At 42.3% G+C, this 16,548-nt stretch overlaps 1 pseudogene; it reads right to left on the reverse strand.

Annotated features, from left to right (window-relative positions):
• The window catches only part of LOC122749736, a 47,873-nt pseudogene extending 42,062 nt beyond the window's left edge, over positions 1–5,811 (reverse strand).
• Between the last annotated feature and the right edge of the window lie 10,737 nt (positions 5,812–16,548).

Below are 16,548 nucleotides of genomic sequence, written 5' to 3' on the forward strand. Positions count from 1 at the left end.
CAGGCAGACCAAGCTTCTGACCATAGAGAATCAGAGTTCAATCAGACTTCTGTTTCTGGGTCAAAGAGAAAGTGACTGTGGTTACTCACAGGCCAGGCAGGCTAAGAAGAAGCCCAATCACCCCCTGGGCCATGCTGTAGCTCGAACAGTGTATCCTGGAAGCAGCGATATATTTTAAGAAGAAGTTAAAAGGGGCAGCTAGATGGCGAAGTGGATAGAGAACCGGCCCTGGAGTCAGGAGTGCCTGAGTTCAAATCCGGCCTCAGACGCTTAACACTTACTAGCTGTGTGGCCCTGGGCAAGTCACTTAACCCCAATTGCCTCACTAAAAAAAAAAAAAAAAAGAAGAAGAAGAAGAAGTTAAAAGCCAAAAAATAGCTGGCCAAGATGAGCAGGCAGAGAAAGAAGCAGACCATCAAAAATTTCTTTGGGGAAAAGGTAGACTACAATACACCCTCAGAAGAAGAAGATAATAACAGGGTCAAAGCTCCAACATTCAAAGCTTCCAAGAAAAATATGAATTGGTCTCAGGCCATGGAAGTACTCAAAAGGGACTTTGAAGAGAAAGTAGGAGAGATAGAAGGAAGATTTAGAGAGATGGAAGAAAGAATGGAAAGAGAAATGAGAGCGATGCAAGAAAGTCATGAGAAAAAAGTCAACAGTTTGAAAAGCCAAATGGGAAAAGAAATAGAAAAAAACTCTCTCAAGAAAATAATTGCCTAAGAATTAGGATTGAACAAATGGAAGCTAGTGAGAAATCAAGACACAGTAAAGCAAATACAACTGAATAAAAAAATAGAGGGCAATATGAAATATCTCCTTGGAAAAACAGCTGACCTGGAAAACAGATCCAGGAGAGACAATTTGAAAATCATTGGACTACCTGAAAACCTTGACCAAAATAAGAGCTTAGAAACCATCCTCCAAGAAATTGTCAGGGGAAATTGCCCTGATATTCTAGAAGCAGAAGGCAAAATAGAAATTGAAAGAATCCACCGATCACCTCCTGAAAGAAATCCCAAAAGGAAAACCTCCAGGAATATCATAGCCAAATTCCAGAGTTCCCAAGTCAAGGAGAAATTATTGCAAGCAGCTAGAAAAAAGGAATTCAAATACTGTGGAGCTCCAATAAGGTTAAAGCAACATCTAGCAGCATCTACATTAAAGGACCAGAAGGCATGGAATATGATCTTCCAGAGGACAAAGGAACTTTACATGTAACTGGAAAAAAATAAGATACTATTAAGATTTTTTTTAAAGGAGTGGTAGCTAGGTGTCACAGTGGATAAAGCACCAGCCCTGGATTCAGGAGGACACTTGACATTTATAGCTGTGTGACCCTGCGCAAGCCACTTAACCTTCATTTTGCTGCCCCCAAAACAAACAAATAAATAAACAAAACAACCAATAGATAGATACATAGATAAATGAATAAATTCATTAATAATGATTATGAGATCTTGGGCAAGTCCCTTATTTTCTCAGTGCCCTAGGCAATTCTCTGAAATGATAAATTAAAAGATACCAAGAAAGGAGTGTACTCACACAAGGTCAGTTGTTCAACTATATTGGTAGAGGCAATCTCCTTATGGGAGTTCTCTTTGCCAGTGAAATCATATGTCCAGTGTGTGTGTGTGTGTGTGTGTGTGTGTGTGTGTGTGTGTGTGTATGCCCATGCCCTCAAATGACTTACTCAGAGGAGGGTGTGCATACAACATGTACACAGATAAAATAAATACAAAGTAATTTGGGAGGTATCTAGAGATAAGTAACAGAATTTCCTATCTTGGTATCTATAAAATGTCAATGATGGGAGCAAGAACAGCCCTGCTGGGACCTGTCCATATTCAGGGTCTTTCCCCTTTTCTTGGGTTTTGTAAACTTGTCCTTTTCATTTTAGAATTATGGGAATAGGCAGCCTGTAGTTTAATAGGGCCCTGAGTCCCAGGATCTCCCTCACTGCTAAGGAAAGGAAAGCAGAGCGAAGAATTGGGAACCTCCCAGACTGGGGCTCTCAGGGCTCCCTGCCTCTGGCCAGATTTAAAATGGAAACATAACCAAGTTTAAACTCCCTCCTCAACAGTTATGGTCAGGTGATGTACCCTGTAGTGTAATCAATTAGTCTTAGCTGTCCAGGTACTTTGGTGGGTTGAGATGGGACAAGAAGTACATTTCTGGGGTTACTTCCCTGACCATCTATTAAATTGTCCTCTCAGTGAGTGACTTTCACCACATAGACTGGGGAAAGCTGTAATCTCCTCACAACTGGACTGTGGCCCACGGCCCCCATGATTCTCACGAGATGGAATTTATGAATAAGATGAAAGGGAAGTGGTCAAACCCATGAGTGCTTGGAAACCAGAGCTCTGGGGCCAGCAGCCACAGGGAGCAGCACCTTGGGAGGCAGCCCAGAGTTATTAGAATATTTTGGTGGAAGAGGCTCCTTTTTCTTAGGCTGCAGGTTCAGAGAGAGAGAGAGAGAGAGACGACAGAGAGAGGCAGAGACAGAGAGAGAAAGAGAGACAGAGACACAGACAGAGAGAGACACACAGAGATACAGAGACACACAGAGAGAGACAGGGAGATAGAGGGAGAGAGAGAGAGAGAGAGAGAGAGAGAGAGAGAGAGAGAGAGAGAGAGAGAGAGAGAGAGAGAACATCATCCCCTGCTTAGATCCCGCTCCAGGACACCCATTTGGCTTGGAGTCTGGATCCAGGGGTCCCACCCTCTCCCTTTGGTGTTCAAAGATCCGGCTGACATCAGCTCCTTGTTCAACGAGAGAAACCCAAGCTATGCCAAGAGGAGCTTAAATGGTCATATATGACCAGTGAGCTGCTTCTGCTGACTGAGGAGGGGTTGGGGAGGGGGTTGAATGGGTTGCTCTGTGAGCTCTTGTCTTTAGGTTTATGGGAAGAATCAGGAAAATGGAGAGCCCTGCAGCTGGCCTTGATCCCTTATTCCCAGCCCTGGGTTTATAGAGTGAAATGAGTTTCATCAGCCACTGTTATTCCCGTTGCTCAGACGACCAAAGGAGAAATACTTACGCCCAGTGCAGGTGCAAATGTCTCCATTATTTTTCCTCTGGGATTGTGAAGCAGAAACTGGACAGCACAGAGACAGAGTGACCTCAGGTCTCTTCCATAGGATGGCCAGTTTAGAGTCCTGTATACCGACAGGCTGAAAGGCTCTGAGTCTATAGGAACCCCAAATCTGAGCCTTACATGGTATCACCCCCCTCCTTCATTTAGCACTTGTCCTTTCCCTAACTCTCCCCTCCCCCCCCCCCCCCCCGTCCCCGCCCCGACTCCTCCTTCCATTCCCTGGTTCCTTCCCAAAATGCTGAACTGTGTGATGTCTCCTCCATCTGAACTTCTAGCTCTTCCTTGAAAGTCTGATGTAAAGTATCAGCCCTGGGGACTTTAGGAGGCCAGTGGGAAGTCCATCCCAACTTCATTCCTCCTCTTCCTCATTTCGGTCATGGAGTAAATCACTTTACTGTGCTCTCACAAACCACACAACCTCTTATCTCTAACAACCAGATTTCTCAAGCCATTAGATTTCTGGTCTGTCCCTCCTCTCTTCCTTTTAGAATTTAATGAGCTAGCCTGAGTCTGCTGTTTTCTTTGTATGGAAAGAACTTAGCCTCTTTCCTCACCCCCAAGGTCCTGTGCTTTGGATTTCTAGGGCTAAAAGGCAGTATTTTTCTGAAGAGGAGAAGGAATAAGGAAGAAGTCAAGATGTTAATGTTTTACATTCAGTGGAAATTTCTCTGGATATTTGTGTAACCTTACTTCAGCTTTCTCCAGGGATGGTTCTTTAGAGAGAAATTTGGTATAGTAACCAGCAAAGCATCCTTAGATAAAGCTATGCTGAAAATCACCCTTGAAGTGGTGGGAAGGGGATAGGAGGGTGGAAAATTAAGAATAGGGCTTCCTTTCTTCCCTTCTCTTCCTTCATGTTAAAATCATTTTTGAAGGCAGCGCACTAATGAGAGTTCCCACTGCAAAATTTTCTTGGGCATGATGCCAGACTTTAAATTGAGATCCCTGACATTGTCATATGCACATGATAATTTTTAAAATCTGCATGGTAGGGGGCAGCTAGGTGGCCCAGTGGATAAAGCACCAACCTTGGATTCAGGAGGACCCAAGTTCAAATCTAGCCTCAGACACTTGACACTTACTAGCTGTGTGACCTGGGGCAAGTCACTTAACCCTCATTGCCCTGTCCCCCCCTCCCCAAATAAAATCTGCATGGTGGGTGAAGCCAGGGGTAATTAATATAGGCAGTTACTTAAGGCACTGTACACAGGTGGTCATGATGAGAAACACTTTAAAATATTATCTTTCGGTGGGGGGGGAGGGCAATGAGGCTTTAGCTTGACCGAAGATGACGCATTGGTCTCACTGTCTACTCTGTGGCGTTCTTTAAGGCAGATGGAAGATCCCATCATACCCAGTTCAATCAGCAAATTGTGAGAAATCGGCAAAAGGGGTGCAGTGCTTCTCATGGAAGAAAAGCTGTCATTTCTCATTTTTCAAATTTGAATAATCAAAGGAATTCTGTATTTTCAAAACATAATATGTTGTCATTTCTGAAGAAAAAATAATCCACCAAGGAACCCAGAACTCAGTATCTCTGTGGAACGTGAAAAGAAGCTCCCACCCCATTATTAAGAGGAAAGAAAAAAAATGGATGCAGCTAACATAACATGGGACTTGCCAAAATCATCTTGCCCTAATTCTCTTGTCAGCAAAGCCACTTAACTGAAGAACTATTAACCCAGAGTTTGTTTATGTGATTGTGCCCACCCCTTCCTCTCCAGCAACCTCCCCCTCTCCAGTCGGGTCCCCACCCCTCTCTGTATTTTCATCTTTTAGATATTCTTCAGGCTCTGGGCCAGGGGCAAGCCACTAAGAAATTCTGTTGAGAGCACAATAAACTAACATCAATGCGTGTGAATGGCCACAAATGTCACATTGCTTATCTTGCTGGGGAAACACCACGCAGCTGCTGGCCTGAGACATACTAGGAGGTAGCTGCGCCCCTACACAAAGCCCAGTTAGTCATCCTGTGCTTTACTCGGGTCGAGCAGCTGATTTCAGGACAAGAAAAGAACAAAACCAGAGATGATAGCTATCCTCCTGAGATGACCCCACATCCTTCCTTGGGCAGGAAGAACAGGTGAATAGGACACAGGACATTTGGCTGCTCAGAGGCTTCCCTGCTTTGGCACACTCTCTCCTGGTTTTCATAGGGGAAAAATATGACCTTTACAGAGATCTCTAACCTCCCAGCAACCAACTCAGCAGTGAGCTCCGGAATCAAAACATCCCTATTAACTTCCCCAGTGGCAAATGGAAAGGAAAAAAAGGAAGGAAAAAGGGAGGGAGAGGCAGGAGAGGAGAGAGAGACACAGAGACACAGAGACAGAAGACAGACACAGAGAGAGACAGAGAGAGGAAGAGAGAAAAGAAACAGAGACAGGGAAGATAAAGAGAGACAGAGAGAGGAGCAAGTAAAAGAGACAGGACAGAGTTCGGCCCAGCTCCTGGAGCTGTTTCCCCCACCCTGTAATTAAGGCAAGAAGTAAACATTAAGGGAATGCCAAACTCCAGCTGGATACCATAATAGGTGCTTTGCTGAATACAGCCTGTTCAGACCTGTGCCTTGACACCGAGGGTTGGGCTCCCAGGTGAGGGCTACCGCTGCTGCCGCCCCCAGAGATGATGTGTCCACAATAAGACCAGAGGTCATAGAGTAGAAACCTGGGTACCAAATGTGGCAAGGAAGGGGTGATTTCTCAGTCATGGCCTAAACTGAAGCTCACATATTATCAGGTGTCCTAGGAAGAAGTGAAGGAAACCCTTCTCCTTCTCAGACTAGCCTTCTTTCTAGCTACCCTGAAATCCCGTCTGATACTAGGCTGTAAATGGGTGGCTCCCTGGCAGACTCAGCCACAAGCCTAAAGAACACAAAGCACTTTCTCCAGGCACAGCAGGTGACCCTTTTACAAATGCAGTAGAGAAGTCAGGCCTTTTACTCTCAGGCTCTCTTTTGGGTGCCTTTATCTTACCCCCCTCCCAAAAAAAACAAAACAAAACAAACAAAACAAACCACCTCCCATTTCCTTCCAGTTGTAGCTTGTGGTTCCCAAATCATTTTATCTTCAAGGTCATGTTAAATATTTCAATTAAATTAGTAAAGGCACAGTGAAATCCAGAAGCCTGTATTTCCTCACTCCAAGCCCCTTTTTAGGTACGAGTCCATTTTCTCCCTCTTCAGCCTCCCCTTTTTGGACAAGAGTCAATCAGCAAGTTCATTTATTAATAAAATTCCCATCTTGAAAATCCTAGGATTGAGAGATTATAATCGTTATTCATGCTAGTGAAGAGGTTTTATAGCTTTAAATTATAATAGCAATAAAAATAATGATGCCCCCCAAAGAGAAAAAGACCTATTTGTACAAAAATATTTATAGCAGCTCTTTTGTGGTGGCTAAGAATTGGAAATCAAAGGAATGCCCATCCATTGGGGAATGGCTAAATAATCTGTTGTATATTATGATGGTGATGGAATATTATTTTGCTATAAGAAATGACAAGCAGGATGACTTCAGAAAGGCCTGGAAAGATTTATATGAACTGATGTATAGTGAAGTGAACAGAACCAGGAGAACATTGTGCACAGAGACAGCAATATTATTTGATGAAGAACTGTGAATAACTTAATTTTCAGCAATACAATGATCCAAGGCAATCTGAAAGGACTAATGATGAAGTGTACTTACCACCTTCAAAGACAGAACTGATATAGATGGAACACAGACTGAAGCATGCTAGTTTTTACTTTCTTTCAGTTTTTCTTTTATTCAAGTTTTCTTGTACAAAGTGACCCATATGGTCATGTTTTCCATATTTGCATATGTATAGCCCATATCTGATTGCTTATGAAGGGGGAAGGGGAAGGAGGGAAGAAATGAGGGATAAAATTTGGAACTCAAAGAGTTGAATAAAAATGTTTATTATTTTAAATAATAATGATGATAATAAAAATAATAGCATTTATATGGTGCCTACTGTGCTCCTGGTGCTGTGCTGAATACTTCACCAATATAATTCCACTTGATACTTTACAACATTCTTGGGAGTCAGATACTATTATCATACTCATTTTACAGTTGAGAAAACTGAGGCAAATAGAGTTTTAGTGACTTGCCCAAGGTCACACAGCTAATAAATATCTGAAGCCAGATTGAACTTGGGTCTTCCTGACTCCAGTGCTTTATCCACTGTACCACCTCACTACTTCCATAGGTCTAACTATGAAAACCTTGAAAAGTTGTGCAATTGCCTTCTCTGGGTTGGTAGAAGAGCATGTGTTGGTTTTCATGAGCCAGTTCCTACCAAGTTGCTTTCTTCAGGGTGGCCTCATGTTTTTTCATCTTTTCATGACACCTACCTCAGTTCCTCATTCCGGAATCTAAATCAAGTCAGTCCTCTCCTGCAGGCTAGCAGAGCAGGGTGTTGTTTCCTGAATCCTCAATGGTGGAAGATTGTTCTCCTTGTCTCTCTTTCTCTCTTACTTCTCTCTCCTCTCCTTTCAGTCTCTGTCTCTCTGTTTCTGTTTGTCTCTCTCTCACTGTTTCTCTGTCTCTCACTGTCTCTCTGTCTCTGTCTCTATTCCCCTCACTGTCTCTCTGTTTGTCTGTCTCTGTCTCTCTCTCTCTCTTTCTTTCTCTGTGTCCTCTGTCTTCTGTCATGGACATTCTGTAAGTCTGTCAATTCAACTTAAGTCCATTCACAGGTAAGTTCATTAATTGAAAAGCACTATCCATACCTTGCTTTGGTTTGCCTATGTCTACACTCCAGGATCTTGAGGCCTTTCCTCAACCCCATCCCCAATGCCAAATTGGTAGGGTCTTTTGTACATACTTTGCTTTTGTTTGCCTGTGTACAAACTGGTTCCCTCTAGTAGCGTATATATTCCTTGAGGACAAGCACTATTTCTGTGTGTGTATGTGTGTGCATCTGCATGCATGTGTGTTTTTAAAATATCTCTAATGTTTAGCACACAGTTGGGCATACAGCAAATGCATAATAAATGCTTGCTGAATTAATGAAGGAATAAACAAACATTAATAAACGATAGGCTTAGCTTCTTTACACAAGTTACTAGGGAGCTAAGCAATAATTCTTTTTTTTGTTTTGTTTTGTCTTTTGCAGGGCAATGAGGGTTAAGTGACTTGCCCAAGGTCACACAGCTAGTAAGTGTCAAGTGTCTGAGGCTGGATTTGAACTCAGGTCTTCCCGAATCCAAGGCCGGTGCTTTATCCATTGAGCCACCTAGCTGCCCCTAGCAATAATTCTTAACAATAAAAGAGACAGGGAGTCCTAGGCAATGCAGATCAGGCAAAACCGTAGAGAGAAGGACCTTTGGTATAAAACCTCATGGTACAACACAGGCTGAGGAGGTACCTGTGTCTGTGGTCCAGGAAAAGGAAGTGACATTGGCTTGGTTGTGTATGTCCAGCAGAAAACTCCCAACTGGTTAATGTTTCTTTGGGCTTCCAGACTTCTCAAATTGTCTATGAAAGCCCAGATTTCCATATCATCATGGAAATCAGTCCTGAAATTGTCCCCAGGCCTCTGCAATCACTCATATATGAATGAAAGATCAGTAACCTCTTCAGGTATCTACTTGGAGATGCTTATTACCAGGGATGTCAGAGACGTCCTGGGCATGAGCATACCAGCTACATCTATTCCCCCTATATATTTCCAGGTAAGCTGCAGATTCCTTGTATAGGAAGAGGGGATTCTCTTCTCCAACTATTGGAGTCCAACACATTTTCCCTTAGGGGTCTTTTCTGACTACATGTCTATTATGATGTCAACTGGCCGGGCAAGTTATTTTAGCTTCTCTGTTCCCCAACAGTTTCTAGGAACTCCCAAATACCCAAGTCTCCCTACTCCCAACTCCCCATCTTTTGGGAAATAATTTCCTCTTAGACTTAACCTGTGGTTTGAATTTAGGTTTCCAAATGGTGAGTTTGAATGAGGGTCTACTGAAGCTTTCAGTGTGGGCTTGAAGCCAGCCTCATCTGACCTCCAAGTTCCTCTGCTATCAGAGGTCTTCTCTCCTTGTGCTATGGGGGGAGGTGGGGTCTCAGGCATGATTGGAGTCCTGGGCTCCTGGACACTGCCATGAGAGTCCTAAATGTTCCATGTATCATTCTCCAAATTCCTTACATAAAAGGCATTTTAAAGCTCTGTTGTCCCAGAAATCCTCTCCCACCAATCAGAGTCTACCCTTTATGATATGTTCTCATAGGAATTGGAGTTCTGGGAACTTCAAGGAAGCCTATGCTTATGGTTAGGACCTAAAGAACAATGTAGTCCCATTTCTCCTTGTAGCTCTAGTCTATACTCTCTCACTCTTATATCAACAGGGAGGGAGGAAAAACAAACGAGGACAACCAGTCTGCTACATAAATGCTAAATGTAATAGCTTTGAATCTCGCTGTTCTGGAACATGGGACAATAACTGTCTATCTTAGAGAAATGAAGCAAATTACTTAAAGTGCCAAGAGTTTTAATGGGAAGGATAAAAGGACCTACAAGGGAGCAAGGCACTATTGCAATTCATTGTTTATCCAGAGAAGACAAAATAATCCACTTAGTTTAAATTGCTCTAGAAATGAATTTTGTATTTTGACAGTTATTTGCTGCACATCATATATACAACAAAAACCACGTGAAAAAGAGCAGAGGGCAAAGAGTTATGTAGTCTGGCTTTCTTTAGACTAAACAAAAGCTATAAGTATGTCCTCTCATTCCCTCCCAAAAGATTTTCTGCCTTTCTTCCCAATTATCAGAGGATAAAGTTGCATTTAAATTGGAAAAAAAGTTTTGGGTTGAGGATTCCTCATTATTTCCATTAGTGGCACATCCCTCAGCTCAGTGTGGAGTGGGAGAACTAAATAATATCATAGAGCAGATTGGTTGGAATGCAGACAGTGAATGTTTCCTCTAGATTACAATTTATTCTTTCCATCAAAAATATTTTTCTGGACAAGTCATTCTCTTATTTATGTACTTCAAGGACCTGCAAAGTTTCTGGGAAGATAAACGTTGATTGTGAGAAAATAAATAGAAATTTTCATAAGACAGAGACCAAAAACATTTGGGGAAACATTTGTGATCGTTGTAGGGAAAGATCTGTCAATATGATGTTAATGTTGTGAAGTGAATCATTCTCAAGATTAAATCACACTCGGAATTCCCATTCTTCTTGCAAGACTTAATTTAGAAGCCAATAAACTTGCATTTATTGCAGAATTCCTCACCCTTTCTTATCCTGCCATGACCATGACCGAGACTTTTTTTTTGCATCACATCAACTGACTTTCCGGCCTTCAGCTTCCCTTTTCTGTAGCTTTGTGAATCGACTGAGACCCCTTCAGTTGGGCATCCTTCACCCTAGCTGAAGTTGACATTCTTCCTTTTTTCCTGCCTGTCAAGGTGTTCCTAAGTCTTCCCTAGATTCTGTCACCTAATGTCTTGGGGTTTGGGTTTGATGGAGCTCTGCTCATGTTTCCCACCTGCTGTATGTGCTCCTGGACTCTGTAGTTTGTCGTTTAGTCATTTTTTGGAGACATGCGTGACTCTTTATGACCCCATTTGGGGTTTTCTTGGCAAAGATCTCACAGTGATTTGATATTTCCTTCTCCATCTCATTTTACAGATGAGGAAACTGAGGCAAACAGGGTTAAATGACTTGCCCAGGGTCACACAGCTAGTAAGTGTCTGAGGCCAGATTTTAATTCAGGAAGATGGGTCTTCCTGACTCCTGGTCCAGCCTTCCATCCACTGTGCCACCTAGCTGCCCTTTTGTGGTTTAGAATAACCTTCAACCCAAGTGATTCAAAACTAGGAATCACAATTTGATCTTCCCTACTACTGCTAGACCCACTGACCCAGCTTTCAAACTTATGGTTCTTCACTATATAAGAAGTTATAGAAGTAGTATAGGATGGTGTATTGAGTACACAGTCAGGGTTGAGAAAGAATCCTCCTTGGTGGACCACCTGTACACTACATCTATTCTCATTCTTCCTCAACATACATAGATTTTTGGTAAGAGTTGTAGAGGTTCCTTGCTGTGGAGGTTTCTACATAGACATACACACACATAAACAGAAGGTAGGTGGCTAGTAATGGCTTATTTCTACATTTTTAGCTATGTATTATTTTGCAACAAGGCAGGACGTTATTCCAGACTATTTTCCCCAGAAAGAACTTTCAATGGAAATCCCCCCCACACCCATTTTTTGGTGGTGGTAAAGAATTTGTAAGGTTCTGTCTGGGCTAGCAAGGTTCTACCTCTGACTGTTAGCTCAATGATAGTTTTTTTTAGATACTGTCACATTAAAACCCATATCTCAGTCTTACAGTAAAAGGAGCCACAAATGGTCCCTTCTCTACCAAATAGCCAGAGAAGGGAAGCTGCTATGGCCAAAGAATTCATCACCTGGAAGGCCAGCTTCCTGGGCCTCTTTAGACTAACTCATTTTTATTTCTGCCAAAAGAGAAGAAAAAGAGCTAATTAGCTGGGGAGATACACACACACACACACACACACACACACACACAGAAAGACAGAGAGTCACAGAGAGACAGAGAAGATAGAGACAGAGAGAGACAGAGAGAGAACTGTAAATCACAGGGTTATACATCTGGAACTAGAAGGGACCTTAGAGGCCATTTAACATAACCCCCTCAATTTGTAGATGAGGAAATTGTGACCCACAGGAGTTAAATGACTTGCTCACAGTCATACAGTTAGCAAATATCAAATTAAGAGATTTTATTCCAGACCTTGCTGATTCCAGGTCCAACACTCTATTAACAACACCACACTCCCTTTCTATGAGAGAAGTCATAGGTAATTGCCTATTTGAGATAGATTTGATAGGTAAGTCTTGAAGACTAGATCAGTGATCTCTGAGAATTTAAAAGTATTCACCCTTATAAAAAAGAAATTTTGAGCATATGCTACCAGAGTGCTTATATGTATTGTTTTACTATGTATAGAGCACTACACCCAAAGTAAGTCCTAGGTTTAAATCCAACTTCAGACTCCTACTAACTGTGTGACCCTGGGCAAGTTACTTAATCTCTGTTTGCCTCAGTTTCCTATCATCTATTTTACAGGTTTGTTGTGTGGATCAAATAAGGTGATGTGTGTTTTTTTTAAAAGCATTTAGCACAGTGCCTGGCACAGAGTGGGCACTATATAAAGTCATAAATTGAAATGATAAAATTAAAACTAAAATTATATACACATGCTACTGTATTAATAACAATGTACAAAAAACCAATGTGCATTAAAAAACATAAAATATACATTTTTAAAAGGAGGTAGTGACGCTTTCTTCATCCAGAGAAAGAATTGATAAATAGAAGTATGTATGGAATAATTTTATATATATATATATATACACACACAGACATACACAGAAACATACACACATATATACATATACATTAACATATACATACACATACACACACACACACACACCTATTTATGTCTAATGGTAGCCATCTCTAGGGCTAGTGATGAAGAAGGGAAGAAGAAAAGGAAAACAAAATTCACATGATAATTTTGTTATCTATTTGAAAGGAATAGCAAGTTGTACAAGTAGATATGAAGTTTTATGTATAACCAGCTTTTTAATTGTACCATACTATGGAAATGCTTATTTTATTCCATAAATTAAAAATAAAACTTTTTGAAAAGGAGGGGGCAAAGATAAAATTTAAAATTCGATCCTAGAGTCAGTAGGGAGCCCTTTAAGTTTATTGAGCAGGGGAGTGACACAGTCAGAGCTGCACTTTAGGAAAATCACTTTCACATTTCTGTGGGATTAGACTGGAGAGAGAAGAGACTTGAAGCAGAGGGGTGCCACCTAAGAATCTACTAAAAGAGTCTAGGAAACAGCTGTTGGGATTCTCAAATAGGATGATGGGGGTGACTATGTGAATAGAGAGAAGGAAATGAATGCAGGAAGTATTGTAGAGGGAGAAATGTCAACATTTGACAACTGATTGAACATGTGTGGTGAGTGAGAGGGAAGAGCTGATGAGAACACCAAGATTCTTAACCCTTGGTCCTTGGAAGGATAATTATGCCCTCAACAGTAATAGGGAAGGGGCAGCTAGGTGGTGCAGTGGATAAAGTATCGGCCCTGGATTCAGGAGGACCTGAGTTCAAATTTGACCTCAGACATTTAACACTTACTAGCTGTGTGATCCTGGGCAAGTCACTTAACCCTCATTGCCCCACAAAAAAAAGTAAAAAATAAAATAAAAAACAGTATCAGGGAAGTTTGGAAAAGAGTGTGTTTGGGAGAAAAGAGAATGGCATGAGGTTATCAGTGTGGCTCATAATTTATCCATACCTGTTTATCTTGTGTGACTCACTCTATACCATCCAAAATGAAAAGGGGGAATAGGGCTTTTATTCAGCAATTAATTCTCTGAAGCACAGAGCCCACCCTCCAAAGAGTATCTGCAGGGATTTGCTGGTACCTGTTTAAAGACTGGCTCTCTGAAAAGGCCCAGAACACTTTTGAGAGCAATCTGCATTATTCATATTTTCTCCACCACTTTCTTAAATCTAGGCAATCAGTAATAATTCAAGCCCTGATGTGTACCATTTGCTGATTTCCAAGGTAAAAGTGCTTATAATGATAATGTAACAATGGGCTCTCTAAACTGAGTCCAGCATAACTCTGGGGAGCTGCCTCAATCAGGAGATGATACAGGAGACAGGGATAGATATGCTGTGGGCTGGGAAGGAGTTTTCTCAGTGGTACCTGAACAGCTGCTGCTGTGGGCACCTAGGTAGAGATTAGATTATAACAGCCCAGAGAGGCTGTGACCCAGCTCAGGAGAAAAGTTGGGAGCAGAAGGAGGAGGCAGACTGAGGGAGTAATGGGGGATAAGGGTAGTTGTGATCATGTCGGAGCTGAGCCACCCAGTTGGCTTTTATATGGAGGGTCAGGCACTACCCAGCTTCCCATCCCATAATTGGTTGATCATGTACCCCTTGGGCTTGCTAGGAGGCCGGCCCCCACTTTGACCAACATTATACTGGAGGCCAGATCTGAATTCTTTTGGCTTTCGGTTCTTTGAGACAAACACCAAACCTTAGTCATTGAACTCTGTAGGATTTTTCTGAATGCCATTCCATATAGGGCTTGGTGATCACTATTTCAGTCCATTCATTCTTTTGGGAAAATGAAAAATTCCCTTTAAAAAATGTCATACTCAGAGACAGTGAGACTATGATACACAGAAACATTTCCATGTGGATACACAGAGATATATGATGTGTGACTATATATGATCATAGAATCTTCATGTTGGAAAGTGTGTTAGGAATTATCTAGTCCAGTAACCTGACTTATTTAATATAACCTCTTTTCTGCACCTTGGACAGGTTCTCACCTAGCCTCCAGTGCTCACGGTTTCTCGAGGCAGGGCAGTTGTAATTATTAGAAGTTCTTTCTTATATTGAAATGACACGAGCCTCTCTGTAACATCTATCCTTTATTTGGTCCTTGGGAGTCACTAGAAGACGTCTAATCCTTCTTTTACATAATAGGCCTTCAAATATTTGGATACAGTGATCATATCTTTCCCTCATCCAATCCTGCCTTCCCTAGACTTTGTCCCAAATTGTTTAACTATTCTTCATAGTATATAGTTTCAAGTTTTTTTCATCATTCTGGTTACCCTTCTTTGAATGCATCTCATTTTGCTAATATCCCTTCAAAATATGGTTCCTAGAAGTAAAAATATAATCCTCTACTTGTGGTCTAATCAGCTAGAGTGATACTTTTTTTTTGGGGGGGGCAATGAGGGTTAAGTGACTTTCCCAGGGTCATACAGCTGGTAAGTCTCCTGAATCCAGGGCCGGTGCCATCTAGCTGCCCCCAAGTAATAACTTTTTGACCAACAGAACTTACCCAACATAGATGAACCTGGACCCTTTCAAAGTAGTCTCCTCAGAAGGCTGTGCATTTATCCTCATGGTGCTGCTGTTAGGTGGAGCATTCCTGGAGTTCCTCTTTAGGATTGCCTTTATAGCCCATGGCACACTTGTTTGTATGTACTCAGTAGTAACATTTTCATTGTAGATCTTCGTGACTTTGGGGCCTAGCTTTCTCTCCACTACAGGCATTGCTTTAACGGCCTGGAAGAATTTCTTAGTGTTAGGTTGGGAGTTTTGCAGGGCAGTTAGGTGGTACAGGGACAGAGTGCTGGGCCTGCAGCTGTAAAGACTCATCTTCCCAAGTTCAAATCTGGCCTCAGACACTTCTTAGCTGTGTGACCCTGGACAAGTCACTCCACCCTGTTGCCCTCAGTTTCCTCATGTGTAAAATGAGCTGGAGAAGGAAATGGCAAAACACTCCAGTATCTTTGCCAAGAAAACCCCCAAAAGGGTCACAAAGAGTTGGACATGACTATAAACAACTGAACAACCACAGCAGAAAGGTCTCAGTGTATCTGAGACTGAATGTAGGGAGCAGATGTTTAGATCCATTATGCTTTTAGAAATTACTTCGTTTTCCTCTACCTGAATTTTGGGTATCCTACAAAATCCCCCCTCCCAGTGTTGCCCTACTTTAGGAATGGTAAATCCCAATCCTCTGTCGATATACCGTATTCACCCTGGCTCCCAAATGGTTCTTTAGCATAGAAGTGTGTGTCTGTCTCCAGCGTTCTCTCTCAGAAAGGCTCTTAGCCACCAGATGAGAGAGGGCATTTCTTCAGAACAGGGCACTCCTTACTTACCCCTGGAGTGTCACCACTCCTGAAGAATATTCCCAGGTCCTTGCTCTCTCACGTGACAGGATGCTCCTAGCCTGCTGTAGCCTCCTCTGCTGTATCTGCCAGCCTCCTCCTTGTCTTTCACCTATGTCTACTTTTGGCCCCCCCAACTCCCCAAAACCTAATGATCCTAACTCATGTTAGCACTTTCTGGTTACAAAGCCTGATTTGTAATGGAGAATGCACACTTGAGCCCTTTGGGGATGATGAATTTCCTGACTGCTTCTGGCCAAGCGGTAGGGTCAGATCTGAAGGACATGGGGGCTTTCAAGTGACAAAGCAATATTCTCACTGGCTGCTGAGCCAGAGAAGTCAGTAACTTAGTGGAGAGTCAGCTTTAAAAGGAGAGGTAGAGGGGGCAGCTAGGTGGCACAGTGGATAAAGCACTGGCCCTGGATTCAGGAGGACCTGAGTTCAAATCCGGCCTCAGACACTTGACACTTACTAGCTGTGTGACCTTGGGCAAGTCACTTAACCTTCATTGCCCTGTGCAAAAACCAAAACAAACAAACAAACAAACAATAAAAGGAGAGGTAGATGAGCAATGGGGAGGCAGTGCAGTGGATAGAGTGCCAGGCCTGGAGTCAGGAAGACCTGAGTTCAAATGTGGTCTCAGACACCTACTAGCTGTGTGACCCTGGACATG

This window comes from Dromiciops gliroides, chromosome 1, assembly GCF_019393635.1.
Source record: "Dromiciops gliroides isolate mDroGli1 chromosome 1, mDroGli1.pri, whole genome shotgun sequence".
In the NCBI taxonomy this organism is placed as follows: Eukaryota; Metazoa; Chordata; class Mammalia; order Microbiotheria; family Microbiotheriidae; genus Dromiciops; species Dromiciops gliroides.